At 44.7% G+C, this 20,072-nt stretch overlaps 1 long non-coding RNA gene across 1 annotated transcript; it reads left to right on the forward strand.

The window, feature by feature from the left end:
- The first annotated feature begins 17,498 nt into the window (after positions 1-17,498).
- On the forward strand, positions 17,499-18,089 carry LOC144722931 (uncharacterized). The gene is made up of 2 exons (XR_013586115.1): positions 17,499-17,591; positions 18,045-18,089. It is a non-coding gene; the product is annotated as an uncharacterized LOC144722931 (long non-coding RNA).
- The last annotated feature ends 1,983 nt before the right edge of the window (positions 18,090-20,072 follow it).

Here is a 20,072-nt window from a genome sequence, read left to right on the forward strand (position 1 = left end):
ATCTCTATTGATTTTGGTATAGCTGCCATCATTAAGTAGGTCCTGAATTGTGTTACTGTATGTGGTTGTATCCATGATTGCAGCGATTTCCGATCTCACCACGTCTGCAGGAATGTGTCCCAAACCTTTAAGGGCTACATCGACCTGGGCGATGATACCATCAACTGTGTTGATGATATCATCATGTGTTACCGATTTTAGGCTGTAGGAAATTGGGCTGTTACTCTGATTGATAACAATCTTATCAACGTCTAACTTTTTAATGTGTGGCTCTAGCTTCTTCTTAGACAGGAGGCTGAACTTGGAAATCAGGTTCTCTTTGCATTTAGCTGACATCGAGGCGGCTGAAGAGGCTGTAATGTTATCTACATGGTCCCAATCACATGTTGACATTTTTTCTGTCAATGCTAAGTGTGATTGTAAGAGAGTCTTGTCTAAATTATCTAGTTGAAATCGGAGCAATCTTATTCTCTCTGAGGTCAGGGCTAGGCCGGCCTTGAACAAGATCCATTTAGCATTAGAAGAAGTGACAGCAGCAGATGTGAGTGTAAAGGCGATCGGTACTACCTTGGTATCGTGGCATCTCTTCAGAAAAGTGAGCGACTCGATCAGATGAGCCTTCTTGTCTCGAAAATAATTAATAGTTGTGTGGAAACCCTCCCCGTAGAGGCGGTTAAATCTTGACTTAAAGCTTTCATGACTGCAGGAATTCATACTCTTTGGATCTTTCGGTAAAGTCACGCAGATAGAAAATTTATAAAAAAAAACACAATGTTTCGATCGCAACACAAGCAATCGTCCTCAGGTGAAAAAATATAGCAAGAGAGCTGCTGAAGCAGGGTGTTATATAGGCCTGAGATGGGTGCAGCCCAAGGGTAACTGGGCGGGGTTAGAGAAGGAATATCGAGGGCACCCCAAAGCTGTTGGGCTGGCCATTTACTTACCTTTGGGCTGCACCCATTTCAGGCCTCAATGTGGCGGTAACTACATTGACATGCTAATCTATCACAACACAATGGCCAGCCCATCAGCTTTGGGGTGCCCTCGATCTTCCTTCTCTAACCCCACCCACTTAACCTTGGGCTGCACCCATCTCAGGCCGCAGTGTGTATGGATCCAGGTTGGTCGCAGGCATTGGTATGTGCACCCGTCACGGCTGAAACCCTATTTTCCACCTCATGAGGTCGTTTCATCTCCACCATCTGATGGCCGGGTGTTTGATGTGTCCGACGGAACCGGGCGTACAATTACGGAGGTTGCGCCTCTGCGAGACTCCGTTCCTCCATCCGCAGGATCCCAGGGCTTGACGCCCATGGATCCGCCGGCAGTGCTGCCCACAGACGGACCGGGGTGGACGGTATGACCGCCACCCGCTTCTTCCTCTCCTCCATCTTCGTCCCGGGGGGGACCGCGCCCATTGGGCCAGCTGCGAGTCACCCCCGGGCTCCCTTGGGGACTCGTGCCGGGCCCATACAAGGGACCGGCAACAAGGACCTGTTCCAAGATGGTTCGGTTCAGATGACCGCCCCTACTCATCGTTCGTTTGCTGTTATTTTTGGGGCTGCATTGTTGCCACGCATTGCGAATGTTGCGCGGATATTGTTGTGTTCGTCGTCCCACTACACGATTTATGAAGGTCAGCCGGGACGGCTGTTTTTTTAACGGGGTGGGGGGGGGGGTGATGTAGTGACATTTAATGAGGCACTGTAGTGCATGGCAATGGGAGATTGTTAGACAATGGGATTGGGGGTAGCAACCTGTTCTACCAGTTGGACCTATGGGCGAGGCATGGAGCCTTCTGGGGGATCCAGAGGGGTGCGGGGCCGAGGGCGGAGCCTGGCCACGCTGGCGAGGATAAAAGGTGAGCTTCGACTCACAGTTGGGGCTGCTGCCATCTGGAGTAGAACTCGTCGTGCTGTCGTCGTCGTGGTCTTCGCCTCTTCAAGCTGTGGGTCTGGAAGCATGTTGGCTGTCCTGATCCGGTATGTAGTTATCCCCTATGGCTGTGAAGGCCGGAATAAACAAGAGAGAGTGCCTCCTACTAGTGTTTCTGAATTAGTACACGACACATGCATCAGAAACTTTAAGCACACCTTACATCTCATCTCAACCAGTCCACAATCGCCCGCGGGCCTTGCTAAGATTGAACCGGTGATTAATTATTGTATTGCAAGTCCAGTGTGCTAGCTTGCACATTGGATGGCTAATTTCAATTGATTAAATCGCTCAACTGTTCTGGTGGTACTTACTGTATGTAATGAGCACGACTCGCACATCAGCACAAGGAAAACGAGGTACACTGCCACGCGTGCCAAACCAAAGATTTACTAATGCACGCATTGAATATAGTTAGCGTCATCACATCTTACCAACTGAAATAATGGATCTCTTTTGTCTTTTCCCCCAGTTTTATCCCAATAAAAGCGTGATTTCGCGAGACGACGTAATGCAGGTTTGTTGGATTGGGTCACATAAATATACATGTGCCATTAACCGACTACCACCCAACACAGCCAATTTGTAAGTTTGTCATGTAAACAAAACGTTCCAATCAGTTACTACTTCAACACATCCGTGTATTTGAGAGTAAACCCATAACGTTTACAATTTGAGTACGGTGTTTCACTGGTGATTATAACCAGCTTCATCGGCGATTTGACAGAATTTAAGTAGTAACTAATTGACACATTTTGTTTACGTGACAAACCTTGCTTATTGGCTGTGTCGGGTGATGGTGGGTTCATGCCACTTTTATATTTTCGAGATCTAACCCAAAAAACCTTTATTATGAATAATATTGGTCGTGAAACGAGACAAAGTGTGCCGTTGTGATGTGTGCCGTTGTGATGTCTGTTTGCTTGTATGTCTGTCTATAGTTTTCTAGTTAGATTTTTGTTGCTATTTCTTTTATACCTGATGATGATTGCTTGTGTTGCAATCGAAACGTCGTAATATGTTATTTTAATTTATTATTTTATTTTTAGACGTGACTTAACCGAAAAGAACCAAAGAACGAGACAAAGTGTTCATTCAGATCTCTCGCAGAGCCGTGCAAGCCCTCGTGTTAGAGGAACAGCCCGTGGCAGTGGATACCACAGAACTACCGCTGAGATCCCTTCGAGTGATGTTACACGCTGTAGGGGGCAGCACTTTCCCACTTGCCCTGCCATCGACGGAAGGGTATGTGGCGTGAAAGGCAAGCCTATACTTGTAATTCTCAGAGCTATCATGTAATTCAGTGGAAAAATAGAAATTCATGATGGGAGTGATTTTGTGCCGTCATTAGTGACCAGGCTGAAACCATCAACTCACTACACTTGAGAATGTTACGTAACCGTGGTGTGCTGATGTATTTTAATAATCATCAAGTACTTTAACCCTGCAGTGACATTTTCGTGTACAGTGGTTTGCGTGCTGTAAAATTAGCCCAGTGCCCTCAGTTACATTTCTGTCCATGGCTAACATCACTGAAGGGAAATATCTGCACCAGTTCTGGGTCTCCCCCACCCCCTTTACCAACCACACTGAGCAGCATGGCGAAAGTATGGTCGACAGACATGGCATGGTGAGGCCTTCATCTAGCAGTGAATTGACATCCCATTACATCTAGATTCGCAGGATAAGCTAATTCACACCAGGTGATATCGCTGTAGGTAACACTTAAGTTCACGTGAATGCAGCTCCTGTGGCAAGGCACAATAGTGGTTCATCAAGATACAGTTCAACCCGTTGGCAGCGGTGTAGCTTGTGTGTGCTTGCACTCTACACCCGTGGGACTCAATGACAAGTGCAAATTGTGTCTGCGTTTGAGTAAATTCAAGCAATTACTGCACACAGTACGATTGCTTACATTCTCTGGGTCACACTGGCAAAATGCCTTGACTCACTGTCGGACGCTGGCTGCTTAAACATGTTTAACCGTGGGTCTCAGGCTTCTACGTGTTAGCTATTATTGGATTCAAGTCGAGAAATTATCAAATAAAATTAGGTTATTCTTCCATTTAGATCAATTGGTACTTTGCCCGATGCATATTCTTTCCAAATATGTAAGTGGTATCCTATGCGACAGAACAGAAACAGAATTTTCTACTTTGTGAGTGTCACTTTGAATATTTCATAAACTGGACTGTACTATTTTTTTGTATGCAGCATGGTCCTATTGACAGTGGCGGCGTGGAGAGCATGGGGTAGTTCGTTTCAATTCCAGTAATATGTAGAATGAGACCGCAGTTATACGGTGGCTTTTTCTCAAAAATCGCATTGTGAGACTGAGCTCCGGTTGATTCACGCTGACATACGAGCAAGGTACCTCCAGCATCGCTGTCCCTTTCTAAGAACGGTAGTAACTGTGTTCGGTCGTGCGTTTGGTGAGCGGGGATGTGAATTGAATCAGCAAAAGAACCTTGGACTAAAATGGGATCGGGCAATATGAGCCCACCCTGCGTCCCTATGCATCGTGCTTGTTGCTCAAGTATAATCTTCCATATCTAATCACTAGCAGAGGGTTTTGCAGTTTTCACATACTTGAATAGGCTACATTTGCCACCAAATGTAAGCTGAGTGCATTGGTTTCCAGTTTAAACCTTTGACACAGTGATGAATTGCTGGCTTTGTAAAAGTTTTAGATTGTCATTACACTGGGGAGTATTTCAGCTTACAGTGCTTGGCCAATTTCTCAGAATTACCAACTGAACTGACCTTGCATATTACTCCAGTCAGCACTTTTTAGTGGCAATGGTTTACTAAAATGCACAAAAAATCCTGGACTTTGCCACGGAGTGTTGGCTGACTCTCCCCAGGGCTGGCTTATCTTTATTTTTGCTGAAAAAGCCGGAGCCATTGCCATTTCAGTCGAGTTTCTTGCACATGAGAGCATTATTTATTATGTGGAGTTAATTTCCACTAAAAAAATACTTAAAATACAATTGATCCTTATGGTGGTACCCCGAGGAAATTTAATATTTTATTACTGGGACACGATTTTTTCCAGGGGTGTACTTAACTCCACGACTGGGGTACCAATCAATCCGACATCAGTGCTACTCCGCGGTGTCGAAACGCAGCGAGGACAATTGCACTGAAACCCTGAACGCTCGAATGCACCGTAGTGGTGCATCGTGTACAGCTCGTCGAGATGAGTCGATTGCCGCATCGCCGACCATCAACAGACTAAAAATTACTGCATCACGGACATTATGCGAGAGCCGGGGTACTATGGTACCCCGGGGTAAATATTTCCAGTGTTCTCAGATTGTTTTTTAATTCACAAGGAATAGTAACAATAATATTATTGCGCCGTCTGAAGCAATAAAGGAAGAATCACTCCAGCAAAGAGCAGATTATTGTGTTCAGGCTTTGTTGAACAGATCAGCCACTTTTGCTTTTAAACAAAATCAAATATACTGTGATTTCACAATAATATGTGTACTTGGCATGAATCTACAAAATAGGACTTTTCCAAATGTTCCTCAAAACATTTGCTGTGGAGCTCATATTTCCCTCGTATATATCCATCACATGCACTCATTGCTTCGGCACGTGTGCAAGCATCACTTGTACACTCGCAGCTATCAGTTAACATTTTTGTAATGGGAAACATTCGATTTGCCCACGATCTGTGTTGGAAAAAATAAAAGTTATTCTGAATGTACAATAAAACCTCTTCATTCGCGGGTTTTTCTTTTTCGCGAAATTCGATTCGCGATTTTATGTTTGTACGCCAGTTCAAGTTTCACGCATCCTTCCCCTCGACTGTTCGCGATTTTGCAACATGGCATCATGGCGGAGGGGTGCTTGCGTAGTGGTGGAGTTGTGGCCTTGTGTCCCATGTGTGTGCCATGGTGGTGAGATGTTAACTACCTCACCCAGTATACAGGAGGCCGTGGGTTCGATCCCGACCCTGACGCCTCTATAGTTGGGGGTTGCATGTCTCCCCATGGTAGCGTTGATTTTTCTCCGGATCCTCCGGTTTTTCCCACTGCATTTCGAATCAACATGCCTCTATAGCATTTGGCTTCTATACATTTCCACGTAATAAGCCACTTTGTTGAGCTAAATCGCTTCTTTAAAAGAGCTGTACATCTCAGTGGGCCTCATCTGATAAAAAAAAACAAAACACTCGTCGTTATACTGCACACAGCAAAGCCATCGCGTTAACATGCATATACACGCACTGCACGTGTGCGTCTAGCCTTCCAGGACGTGCCATGCGGACGTCTGGATGGCGTGACATTAACGTTCGAGTGACCATGACGTTCTGTGTTGGGGTAAATAAAACGTTCGATATACAGTATAACGTGCTGATGTGTTTCATTGAATGTATTCTATTTTCTTGTATTTGTGTTATTATCCGTTTGTATTAATGTAAAATGTAATTATATTTATGGATGTTATTTATATGTACAATACAGGATTAAGGTTACGAAACATTTTCATTTTCTCCCGTATGTTCAGTCGGACACTGGGACCTAACCCCGTTTCCCCATGTGAACATCGCATTACGGAAACCTTAAGCCCCGCGAATGCCCAAAACCTTACCACACTCTCTCTCAGAATCATCATCATCATCGCTGTGGTGTGTGACGTTCGTTTCCAGCGTTCTGATTGGCTCCCCCGACCCACACACCGCCCACCACGCCTGCTGATTGGCTCCCCCGCCCCCATGTTACTTCACGTCGAATGTTTGAGTGGAGGGGAAGAGACGAGAGGGGAGTGGGCGCAGGTGTCCGGTGCAAGAGGGTGGGGCTGCACAAGGTCGAGGCGGGGGGGGGGCTTGACCTTGGAGGGGGGAGGGGGGGTGCACCTGGCGGTTGTCACGTACGAGGGGGGCACCTGGAGGTGGAGGATGGTGGGGAGATGTTGGGGGGCGGGGGGTGCGGTGACGTCGCTCAGCGATGGGCGCTTTCTCTCGTGTATTTTTTACATTTTTTTACGTGGGGAAACTCTTCGGGCAATTCATGCGAAATGAATAATGTGTGATAAAATGCATAAATCTAACTTGGAATTAATTAACTATTGAATCATCATGAAAACTTGTGCCATTTTTTTCTCTTTTAGGCAACTGCCATGGATTCACTTCTTAACACAAAACCATACATACACCACACCGCGGATAACCACTGTCTTGCATTGGGAAAAATGCAAAATTATTTTCGGCCATAAAAAGCCGTTCCCCCCACGGTGAGCAATCACGGGAGAGATGGCTGCGTGGTGTCATGCTGCGAATGCCTTGGCTCTCACACCTGAGAGATCTGAGCATGGGCAAAATCTGACAGTTGATGGATTAAAATGTTACTTTATCCTGGTGACCGCACAGATGCCTCTTGTTTAATCATTTCGCACTGATGTGATTCACAAACCTCGTCTAATGGTGACGGGCCACCCCTACCCTGGGCTACCCTCTGATTGTCCGTGATGAGGCTTAAGGGATTATTTATTTTTAAAAAAATAATCCACAGCAACATCTCTTGGTGACGGACCACCCCGAGGAGTCGCGATGCACAGTTCGAGAAACTCTGCGCCCGGGCCAAACTTTTGCGATGAGTGCCACTGCGGTCAGAGCACAACCTGCGACCAGAAATGCTGTGAGTTAAAATCTCTGTCCAGTGGTTGGCTTAGCCCCTCTTCCCTCTGGAGTCGTAACGCGAGCTTCTCTCTGTGCTAAGTCAAAAGAGGAGCTGCTGGCCACATCCACAGACATGTGGAATATCCACCGCTGGTTAAGGGCCATGGAGGGAGTTGAGCACTATTCCACTCGCGGAGACACCACGGAATTTTTTCATATCGTTAGTCTAATAATACGTCATTGATATTATAATTGACGCATGTTTTCTGGTTATGAAGTGCCTTTTGTGCCTGCATTGGAATTATTTATCAGCGTGTCCACATCGCAGATGCGTCGTGCGTGCGACGCGACATTCGTGACAACTCGGAGAGGGAGTGCAGGGAGATTCCACAGAGAGCAGAAACTTGTAGCCGTGACTTTGTAACTAACGTGGAATGTTCTTTATTTGTCACTATCTTATCAGCGAATCCTTTAGGTTCCGTGTCTCACAAGAATTGCAGATCAAGCAGTGCTCACGGATGAGGAGGATTTGTGGATGAGATATTTCGAATGTCCTTGAATTCATATTGGCGCACAGAATGTTCAGACGTTTTGATAGTTTGGTTAACGCTATGATAGAAATGACGAGATTTCCAGGCAAAATAATCGTTACTCTTCTATTTATATTTATGTTTTCTTTAATCTTTGGTCAATAAAGGTTAACCCCTCTTATTTAAGGTAATTATGTTTTATTCATATCACTTGTTTCCCTGCCTTTGTCTGTAGAGTAAACATTAGTTAATTATAAATGTTCCCACGTACGCTACATTGATCAAATTAAATATATGGCCACACAGACCCATATTTACATGAAAATGGGGCTGCTTAAATGCATCAACATTTCAAAGAGCCCGACATCCCCAAGTGTGCGGCACAAGGTGACTCAGCACCTGCCTGCAAGTGGGAATTAAAACTCTTCAACTAAAACCAGATAATAAGGCCCAGTTAACTAGATAGCTCTTTTTCAGATGCGACCTGGCTATCACAAATTATAGCTCAACCAAGTGACTTATCAGGTGACATTTTTTAATTAAAATACTCTAAACGCATGTTGATTCTAAATGTTGAGGGAAAACCGGCGGACTCGGAGAAAAATCCACGGAACCATGAGGAGAGAGACACGCAAACTCCAAATATACAGGCGTCAGGGTCGGGATCGAACCCACGACCTCCTGTATACCAGGCACACCAGAATAGCCTACTCTTTTAGAATGATCTTTAACGTCCACTGTGAATCAGATAGCACATCCTTTTTGCTTAATACACCAGTAGTATTGACGAGGGCAGCCCATCGGATTGGAACCTTGACACGGCAACTGGCGAACATGCCATCACTGGGCCATGTCACCGCTTCGCCATGAATAGAGATATCACTGCATTTAGATTGCTGTTTAAATTCAATTGGTATTGGTCACACGCTGTGGTACTTCTCTCTTTCAAATGATGTTGTCGTTGGAGATTCGAATACTGCTGAGAATGACGTGTACATGGTTGTTGTGACCGTTCCTTGGCATATGAATACAGCAGAAACATTTTGTGTAGTCACATTACTGAGCACATCAGATAAAATATATTATTATTACGCTTGTTTACCCAGGAAATCTCACGACTTTTTCAGGAAGGTTTTGTACATTTTCACAGCAGTTGAATGATGTTGCTATGTGGAATCCAAGTTCAGTAATTGTATACATTTGGCAAATTTCGTCCGTGTCTCTGATATTTACCGAGGCAGGTCTTAATATACCTCTGCCAAACATCTGTACTTATTTCAAACCATTGCAATGTTTTGCCTTGAACGGCTACGAGAACCTGTGGGTGGTTGTGTCATTCCAGATGAGATGGGGTGACTGCTGAAGAAGCTTTGTAATGGGACTCCAGCCTGTAAAGTCACTTTCGTGACATTATTGAGCAATGACTAGATCGTTGATGTTGATCAGATGTTCGTATGTATGTTGAACTTCTTTCACACCATCGGGGGTGCGGGGTAAGGCCAACAAACTAAACACAAAAAGCAGTTCTCAAGAAACGAGTTGTCAATCTAGATTTAAAACTGCTTCGCTCCAGTGGCTTCCTAATTAGTATATTATAATCTGATACGTCTGACGATGTGACCGTGTCTATTTATTAAATTAATCTCTGATCTGGTTGGTTGGATTGGATATGACCTTAGCGCACTGAAATGTCACATTCTAACGACGGATATATCCACAAACAAACTCAACTGTGTCAATGCCAGCCTGCACATGTCACTACCGTGCACTTTACATATAATCAATAAGTGAGAGCTGCACGTGGCAGTTAAAGATTAACCAGAAAACAAATGGGTTTGGATAATTTTTATCCATTCATCATGTTAAGGTCATTAATTTAACCAGCTAATCTAAGCGTTAATCTTCAGCTAACATGAGTGGAAATTTCGTGTTTACATGATTTAAAATTAAAAATGCACAGATCTGCACTCTGTAATTAAATACCGTGCGGCTGTGCATAGAGGCTGTACTGAATATGCGGTCTCGGATATACTGCATTGTTCAGGTTCTTGTGTGGCAGGGCGGCACACTGGTGAAACGTGTGCCTCGCAGTCAGAAGCGCATGGGTTTGACGCCAGACTCGGGCCCCCGTTTCGCGAGGAGTTTATTGTTCTCCCCCTGTTTCTTCTTGATTCTTTGGTCTCCTTACATAGCTAAACACATACAATAACATAATCATGAAACACAATAAGCTTCCTTATGCAGGAGCCTCCTAAGAAAGAGACTTGGGACTCAGTTTGGTTTTTCCTGGGTAAATTATTAAATAGTGAATATTAATATAAGCACACTGTGTATTGTGCAACATAGTGCTGAAGATAATATATCCTTGACCATCGACTGTCACATTAGGCTTGTTATTCGTACGGTTGATGTTGAGTAAAAGCGGTAATTTTACAGTGAGGTGGTTGACCGAGAAAATCTTATCAGGAATAGCGGAGCGCATCACTGTGATGCCTCTTTCGTATTTGTGAAATGGGCATTGAAATCTTTTATATCCCATGCTCTGTTCTGGGTGATCATGGTGGCACAATGGGGATTTCTTTTTCATTTTCAATTTGTGGATCATCAAGTATCTTTTTTTTCACCAAGTATCAGCTTCCAGGGTTTGTGCGGTGGATATGGTTTTAAAGGGTTGTGAACCAGAAGCTTCGTGGAAGATCGAAGCAAAGGATCATCTGCATTGTGTCTTTCATGAGGTGTTTATTTGTGACTTCTTGTGAACTCCATTGGGCTTTCCCAGCATCATCAGGGTTCATGTTGAATTGCCGAAGGTTAGGCGTGTGACTCACGTTAATTTATGAATTCAGTATAACAGATCAAAAGCAAACACCATCTAGCGCATTGTAGTTGGACATATTTAGCATGCAACACATCACATATTGTGTAGCATTCTGGGAAAACTGTCGCGATAAATGGCTGTTAATATTCTCTGCAGACTGTTGTGTGCTATACAAAAGGGGGAGAATTGCAGCACTGCATTACAACGTGCGCAAATACAACCACCACGTTTGCTCCATGGCCCGGTCCACCTACACAGAGATCATATAAGAGGCTGCGTCACTGTCAGCCACTCGTCGCTTTCCTAACACAAAGCCACACGGAACAATTGCAAATGAGTAATCAAGCAAGCGAGCAAGCGAAACTTGACTTTGTAAGCCGCAAATATAATGAAATTCGCAGCGTCCTCGTCTAGGTATGTCCATTCTGGTCGTCTGCCAAAGCTGTCTCAAAGAATTTCTGCAACACTTCATAAGTGATTAATCATCTCCGTCTGTAATTCTTTACACAAAACAAGCCCAATCTCTTTGGCTCATAGTGTCAGAGTGAATCTGACTCTTGATGACGATTTTTTTGATGCCAATGGTTACACCCCGGTATTGTGTTAAAGACGATGTGCTCCAGAACTTGCACAATATCTTTCGAGGCTTTTCCAACAGCAATTGGTAATTAGCGAGGGTCCTGGCAGTCTCCAAAAATAGCTGACCCATCTTTATACGTGTGTCGAGTTCGTGCGGGGACACGGCCAGGCTTGGGTGTAGGGGTCACGCAAGGGGCAAGGGACCCACGCCCTGATAAAATAATTAAAGAAAGGCGCTGACAAGGAAGGCGCGAAATAGGGGATTGGGGGATTGGGGGTAAAAACAAACCCCCCAAGGGATACATATTGGTGGGAATTAGGAGGAGAGAAAGAGAGCGGGCTATTTATTTGTAGCAGTGTTCTTGACTAATTTTAATAGTGGGGCCACCTTCGCCGATAACACATCATCAGTGTGAGGGGCCACCACACATTTGAAACCATTGGGGGTTTGACAGCAGCACGATGATGACGATGATGACGGGGGTTGTTTCCACTCGTTGTGTCTTGTCGGGGGGCCGCACGTCAGGGGCCTTGCAATGAAGACCACCAACACGTGGGGGGCTCGGATGGATGAGAATGGTGGAGCGTCGAGAGCGGTGTCAGTGCCCCGGCCTACAAGTGGTGGTCTCGGTGTGGATGGAACAATTCAAGTTCCCTCATCAGGGCGTCTCGCGTGGATTTCTCTACCCTACAGCGTGGACTCTACAGCGGTGTTAGTGTTGGCCTTGGTCTTGAATGGAACAATACAATTTCTCTCAACTGTGCGACTCGCATGGACTCCTCGTCACGTGTAATTGTCATCCAATTGCTTTGACTTATTTCCTATGCAAAGTGATTGAATCCATAATGATCAATCATCTCCTCCATCACTTATAGTCATTATCCTGTCTTAGTGATCATCAGCATGGGTTTCGTGAATCCCGATTCACAGGTGACCTGTCACCGCATGTTATGTATGTTCGGGCCTCAAGGCCTTGGATATTTCAGAGGGGCTAAAGCGTTTGATCATGTATGGCATCGGGCACTGCTTGCTACTATCATTTGATATCCACTCACATCTGCAACCTTGAATCTTCAGCTTGATGGTAGCCAGTCCGATACCTTCGCCATGAACTCTGGCATTCGGCAAGGCTCTGTGTTGTCTCCAGGATGATTCTTCCTCTTTATGAACGGTGTATTACCGCAAACGCGGTTACATTCGGATCTATTGCAAACTTTGATAGTGCCTTTTGTTGCTAGTCACGTGACGGTTTTTTTTGGAATTTGGGGGGGCGAGCCGAGGAGGGGGCAATTGTGCTCAGCAACTGAACCTTATGGAGGAACCCCGGGGTCCCGAATAAACGGAAGTCAAAATCGTAATTAATTCATTTAATTTTGAAGACGCTGTCCCACCGCGCACATAAACGCCGCGACCCACCTGGTGTGGATCATTCTGTTGTCATGTCGTGTCCAAGCACAGCGAGGACGAATTCGTCGAAGAGCTGAACAAGCAAATGCATTCCATGCTCGGGTATGGGCAGGATCATAAGTCTTATCCAAAGCTGTTAAAACTGCCTACACGACTTAAGTCCTTTATTTGTCATAACGGTATGCATAATACAGTGAAACCGCTCTCTCATCTTCATTATTATTTGTGACCTACCAATGTCTGGAGACAGGATCAATTGATGACAATCCTATTACCTGCAGATATTTAACAGACGAGATGCGTTGCACCGTCAATTCCTCCTGTTTGATAATACTTCTCTTGTCCGTATGCATCTGTGCAGATAGGTTTTTTTTGCGGTTAATCAATAGTCCCCACATATCGGATAACAGGAGCAGCGACCCACTACTCTTTAGAGTAACATTAGTATAAACGCTTATTGCAATATGAACAGTGCATTGAAAATGCGTACTATTTTATGTACTGTTTACAAAGTGTGTTCACAAATCCACACTGAGAAACACGATGATTGACAGAGGGGTGTAAATTATTTTTTCGATAGTGTATTTAAATAGAGGTACTGCAGGTTTTAAAGGCATAGTTTAACAAGACAACACTTGCCACCATCCTTAAATCCCATTATAATAATGTTTATGCGAGCGCCGGGGGCTTATGGGACCCCGGGGTCCCGTCATGAGGTTCAACTGTTGCAGGGAAAAATATCCCCCCAAATTCCCCACACCCAGAAGTGAGCAGTGGTGGTGTAACACATCACGTTCACATATCCGACCTCTCCCCACAGATCCCGCAAGCACCTGAGTGACAGCCCCCCGGGAGAAAAGTCGGATGTACGGCGCACATCTTCGGGGTACTTGCGTCAGCTTCGTGCATCAACAATAACAAGGAGAGAGAGTGCGTGCACGGATCTGTCTCTTCATTTCATCGCAATATTGCTCTCCTGCAGTAATTGTTAACTCCTGTAGGCCGGGGAGAGTTAATGTAAGTTAAAATGTGTTTACCCGCCTAGGGGGGGGGGGGGGAACGCAAAAAAATACATTACATGGCCACTTTAATGTGGGCCATGTTTTGCTCCTTCATAAATGATAAATGACTGTCCATTGATGCCTAACGGGTACGCTGCTCGATAAAATCAACTGGCAGAACAACACCCGGCACCTCCGACTATCGCGGTAGGCTATGTATAGTGCTAACGAAGTTCAGCATACATACATGTGTAGTGACTTTGCTTGTCACTGTATGGTGCCGGGGCTCACAAAGCCACGGCGGGCAATGCGTTGTCATTATGGGCAGCCCGGGTTACGGGATGTAGTACCAGCCCTAGCGGGGCTTGGGTGAGCGCAGGTTAGCGCGGAGGCACCGCGAGCAGTGTGTGGTGCTGGCTCCTGGTGAGGAAGCGAGAGGGAGCGTCAGCCAGCCAGGGTTACCTTGGGGCATGATACGCTGGTTGACCTGCTGTCACGTTACCGGATGATATTGGAGGGGGGGCACCGGTGGACGGTGGCCGTGGGGCGGTCACGTGGTCCCGGAGAGCTCTCGGAAGCCTTCGAGAAGGAGCCCGAGACACCTGGAAGGTGGGCGGGGTGAAGGACAGAGCCAGCCCCAGCCCGGGGCATATAACGAGGGCCCCGTTGTGGAGCTCGAGGTTCTTCGTGTGCTGGTGTTACGAAAATCCACGTCGGGGAGAAGAAGCCTCTAGCCACGCGGTCCGGGACCCCGTTTGTGGTCTAGTTTTGCCGTAGCATGGTTAGATTAGCATTCGAGACCCGAGTGTAGATTGTGTAACGTTACGTACTGTTGTGTAAATAAATAGTGTTGCTCCCAAGATAACGTCTGCGACTCGGTTGGACTCACTACACATGCAACATCAACCACACACAGTTTGCTGTGGGTGAAGTCTCTCAACATATACCCTTGTCCATTGATATGTTTTAGTACAATGGCCACCCTATGTCTGCTTAATGTTTCCGTAATGTGACTTGTGATCATGCTATTATCAGTCTAAAGATTATCTGCCTGATGCCACAGGGAATGCATCCATAGGCGGAGTTTGACTTCTCTATTTATAGGGGTGGGGAAGGGCATTGCGCCCCCCCCACCGCCCCCCCTTTCCCGGTTGTCCCTCCACATTTAGAAACATTTCTTTAAACTATTAAAATTATTTTGCTGCTATAAATGTCCAAATGATAAGCCACTTTGTTGAGCTATAATTTATGGCCAGGTCGCTTTTGAACAATAAGCGAACACCTCAGTGGGTTTTGTCTGGTATGGTGGGGATGGTTTAGTTTTATTTGTTTGTGTTTGGGTGATTTGTTTACCTTTCTTGTACTTTGCACTCCTATCATGGTTTGTGCTGTTTGTTGTAACGTTTTTACCCGCCCCGACTGGACATCTGTGAAACAGAGCTGTATAGCTCATCGGATTCCTCCCACAGTATAAATATTCTAATTATGAACTCCGCCGATGAATGCATTACTTAATATTGATTTACGTTTATGCAATATTTGCAATTTTTTTGCGCAGATCTCTGTTTGCTTCGTCGCTGTGCTTCATTTTATCTTCGCTTTTTGTTATTTTGGTGACCTTGGTCAGTCACTGTCAAAAATTTAGCTATCCTTTGGCTCTTGAGCTCTCACCTGGTTAAACTCAATACACTTTAAACGTTACACACTTACGTGTTGATCATACAAACACAATTCTAAGATTTTCCTACCTCAGGAATGTAGGGCGGTTCATTTTAAAATGGTGATTGGGCCCAGGAATGCACTGCTAAGTGGATATTTTCTTGTCCTCAAAATAACTAATCTTCCCACAATGCAATGTGCCAGCAATATTGTGCAGTTTACTTTTAATGTAAATTGCTTTCTTTTATTTTGTAATTATTATTAAAGGGTTTGTCTTTTCCAGAATAACTATCACGTCACTATTCATATGCCGATTGAAAAAAACCTACTACTGTAATCAGAATTATTTACTTATTTCTCATCAGGCCCCATGGTGTAAAGGGCAGTTACCGAACTTTATTATCAACCACGCTCTGCTGCTCCTGATGCGGTGTTCAAGCGTTACCACCTAACGGTCAAATTGTATTTGTTGCTGCTGCTGCTGCTCTGAATCTACATCAGCCAAAAGAATAAGATCCACTTTATTTATCTGAACGCTGCTGTGAAGAAGACAAGGCCATTGCTTGAAACATCACCCAACGTAGTATATTTGTTAAATTATTCTTTGAGTGTATGAGTGTTTTTTGTGCTCGTGCACCGCTGACATCAGCAGCAAAACTAAAAACATTGTTTGAACACCATTCAACTTACCCCTCCCCGTTCACCATCGTTGCTGTCTCCACACTTTCACAAACGCCACTGCCTCGTTTACGTCGCTGCCCCGCCCACGGTCAGAGAGACCACCCCCTCAACAATGACTCCATTATTGTCTCATTGAAACGTGAGATTTTAGACATGTCCTGTACGTGTGTTTACACATTTGACAAAAAGGATGTTGTATTCAGTCGCAGCAATGGCTTTCACCCTGGCACAGGACGTAGCGATGTTACATTCCTGGCATTCCGCACAGCGGTTATCGATACACCAATGAATGGACAAAACACCCCCTGTGCCGCTCTATTGTGTCTGCCAGTTATGATACTCTGTTTCACCTTGTTTACCTTTCCGAAGTCCTTTGGAATCCCTCGCGTCTTGAGGGACTTGTAACGACTTCATCGAGACCATCAACCCCTGATGTTGCCCTCCGATGTCCCTCTTCACACTCGTACAACTCGTTGCAATTCATCCCCACCCGTTATTTCCAGCACATGTAGGACTAGCTGACTCTATATAAAAAATAAAGGTAAAAGTTCAGCCCTCCATTTGCCTGCTTACTGCACTGCTGGTGGAAGCACCTCCATGAGACGGAGTTCTTGAGGACCCCTTCAGTGGGTATTTGGTTTACTCTTCCACACTGGACAGATGTCTTAGAAAAGGTGCAAGTATCCATGCTTGACCCCACCACATGTGATCTATGATTGACTCACTGCGATGCACTTGTTTATTCTGCTGCTGCAAGATCCAACCGTGTCCATCCAGTGCTCTCTGAGCCGCATTGGCTTCCGATTGCTGAACAAAAACGTTATGAGGTCGCACTCATGACACACAAAGCGCTTGCCACAAATGAACCACAATACCTCGCTGATCTCGTCAAGGAGCATAAACCATCACGCGAACTCCGGTCATCCTCGCAGCAGCAAATTTTGGCTGATATCCATCAAACAAAGATGGTCACCGCATAGTGCGTTTTCAGATGCATTTCCGCAGCCGTCTGAAATGCTCTTCCTTCCGATATTTAGTTTGTTACCCTTCTCCTGCACCTCCGATTAGCAAGGTTGACTGCGTATGGTGCGAAAGAAGTTCAACATGCATACACGTGCTGGGTGGGTGTTCTGCCCCACGGCAGATATGGGGGTGTGTTTACACAGAAACTTACTGATATGATGGTGTTGAGTTTGATCACGTGACCAGGAAGTTACGAGTTAAGGGTCTCTAAGTCACGAGGCCAGGTGGGGGTGTCAGCCATTACACAGAGTACAAAATGGAGGCACAATTAGCGTCTCGGTGAAGACGGGTGCATCTGTTCATTGCGGAACTTTAAGAAGCATTGTCTGTAAGTTCGTTTATGTTCTTATAATACTGGGAATGCTGTTATAATGTTGGGATTGTCGTTATAATGCTGTAAATGCCTTTATAATGTTGTTAAATTGGTATGATGAATATGGGGCCTAGTTGACAATGAAGCCTGCTGCTTGCATTATTGTGAATATTATTTGTAGGTGTGCCCATGTAACGTTAAGGCGTTATTGAGAGCAAGGATGAAGAAGTATCTCATCCACAGTTCAGTGTTATGTGCAGCGGTGTACATTTAGGCTGCAGTATGGTGATTACACAAAGTGACCTTGTTTAACACAGTAGCTTATTCTCTTGTTGTAGAGCTATTCAGTGCTAATGTAGGTGTTATCATGTTATCTAAGACAATGTTATGATGCTGCAGTGTTCATTCCTTGTATTGATATTGCAAGTATTAACATATGTTGTATTTTGTGTTGTGTTTTTCCATCAGTTTTACCTCGTTTCATTCATTAAATACGTTGGAGTCAGATGTTCACCCTGGCTCTGAAGGTTTATTGAATGCAAGGTTAACTACTCGGATAGTGGTGCAACGCAGCGCACAGCGAGACCGAGACAGTGGGCATAGGTGGAAGGTTTAAGAAACGGTCCCATTCTTTCAACTGCCACACCATGTGAGATCGAACTGCCAGCTTAAACATCGGATTGCACGCAACTCCAGTGCTAAACTTGACTCCACAGTAGAATGCATCCATATATCACTATGATCCTCATTCATCCTGATGATAGTCATTTGGCCGAAACATACATATTTTTTGCCTGCCCAGTCACAATTTAATAACTTGATATATATAGTGTTAAAACTGCTTTGGAAAAAGTTCACAGTTTAATGCATATGCATAATATGTGGTAGCATTACACAAAACATAAAATGAGGGCTAAATTGTTATTTTGCCGATTTCTTTGAAATCGAATATAGTCCATCGCTCATCAGATTAATTTAATTTACAAAATAATGCGCAAGGGAAAACCACGTGAAATCAAGTCATCACAAACTTCACGCACATGTGCAATGAGTTCACCAAACAACTCGAACATCTGTAGGAGAGATGCAGATTAAATATACAGCAAAATGTTTTAACACGTACATTGTTGCAGCCAATGTTATGAATCGAAATATATTTTTGGGTTAGGTCGCTTAATGAACTGGGCAAATTTTGGTCGTTAAAACCTTCCAGCACCCGACGCAGCCAAACCAATTAATTGTGACACATGAAAATCATCTAATAACGTGTGAATTATTATTATTGTTATTCTTTCAGCTTACTTGTAAGTTGACAAACAATTTCTCATAACCAAATGTACTTATTAGATCATGATGTTTCATTTGCAACTGTCTCAAACATCACTAGGACAAGACCTAGGAAAGTCCGAATAACAATCTGACTCCCTGTATCTTTGTAACGATGCGTTTCTGTTGCAGGAAAACTATGAAACCCACTTGCGCTTATTTTTGCTTGGCCTTGCTTTTTACTAACGTCCATCATCGTGAGCAAAGAGTGATTGCCGTCTGGATTGTTACACAAGCAATGTTGCGTCTTGGGTCACTCAGTTCATGATGCAGAAGAAATCTGCATTGATTTTTGTATAATGTGTTTTGCATTTTTGAAGAGTCGGCTTTTCCTTTCTAAACCCTCCCACCTTCTCTCCTTGTCCATGGCCTTGTCTTCCAGACAAAATAATGACACCGTGATACTCGTTGTCACTAAGAGCCAGCCAATCCTTACTCAGAGGCTGACCTGCAATGTCAATGATGCTGCTAAATTTAAACGTCTTCCCATTTGCTGCCCAACATCCAGCTTTTGTGTGAATGTTCTGTACTTGCGTTGTGTGCTGTGCCCCAGGTGAGAGCAAAACTGAGCGAATATGGCTCCAAATAAAAAAAATCTAAAGAGTGTTTATTTTACCAGGTAAGGCCCACTGAGCTATATTGATCTTTTTCTGAAGCGACCTGGCCATAAATGATAGCTCAACGAAGTGGCATATCACGTGGAAATGTATAGCAGCCAAATATTTTCAACGCATGTTTCTAAACGTAGAGGGAAAACCCGGAGAACCCAAAGAAAAATACACAGAACTATGAGGAGAGAGACACGCAAACTCCAAATATATAGCAGGTGTCAGGGTCGGAATGGAACCCACGACCTCCTGTATACCAGTCGAGGTAGTAAACATCTCATCAGCGAGGACAATTGGCTCAACATTTGAATGCCACTTGCTCAGGATGGGCAGTGAGTCCTCCGACCCAGGAGGACCTCACCGAGTCTCGAGACTTTTGCAGGTGAGTCCTGCCAAGTTGTCGCAGTAGGGTCGGAAGGGGGGGGGGGGCGAAGTTGCTGCTGTGTATAATTCCACTGGAGTAATTTTCAGGCATTTTCCAGCATTTGGAAGTTTTAGCCATACGCCAGTTACATTGTTTGTTTCCTTGCTTTTAGCTATGGGATGAAATCAGAGAATCAAG

The sequence above is a fragment of the Lampetra planeri genome, chromosome 16 (assembly GCF_965212315.1).
Source record: "Lampetra planeri chromosome 16, kcLamPlan1.2.h2, whole genome shotgun sequence".
Taxonomy (NCBI): domain Eukaryota; kingdom Metazoa; phylum Chordata; class Hyperoartia; order Petromyzontiformes; family Petromyzontidae; genus Lampetra; species Lampetra planeri.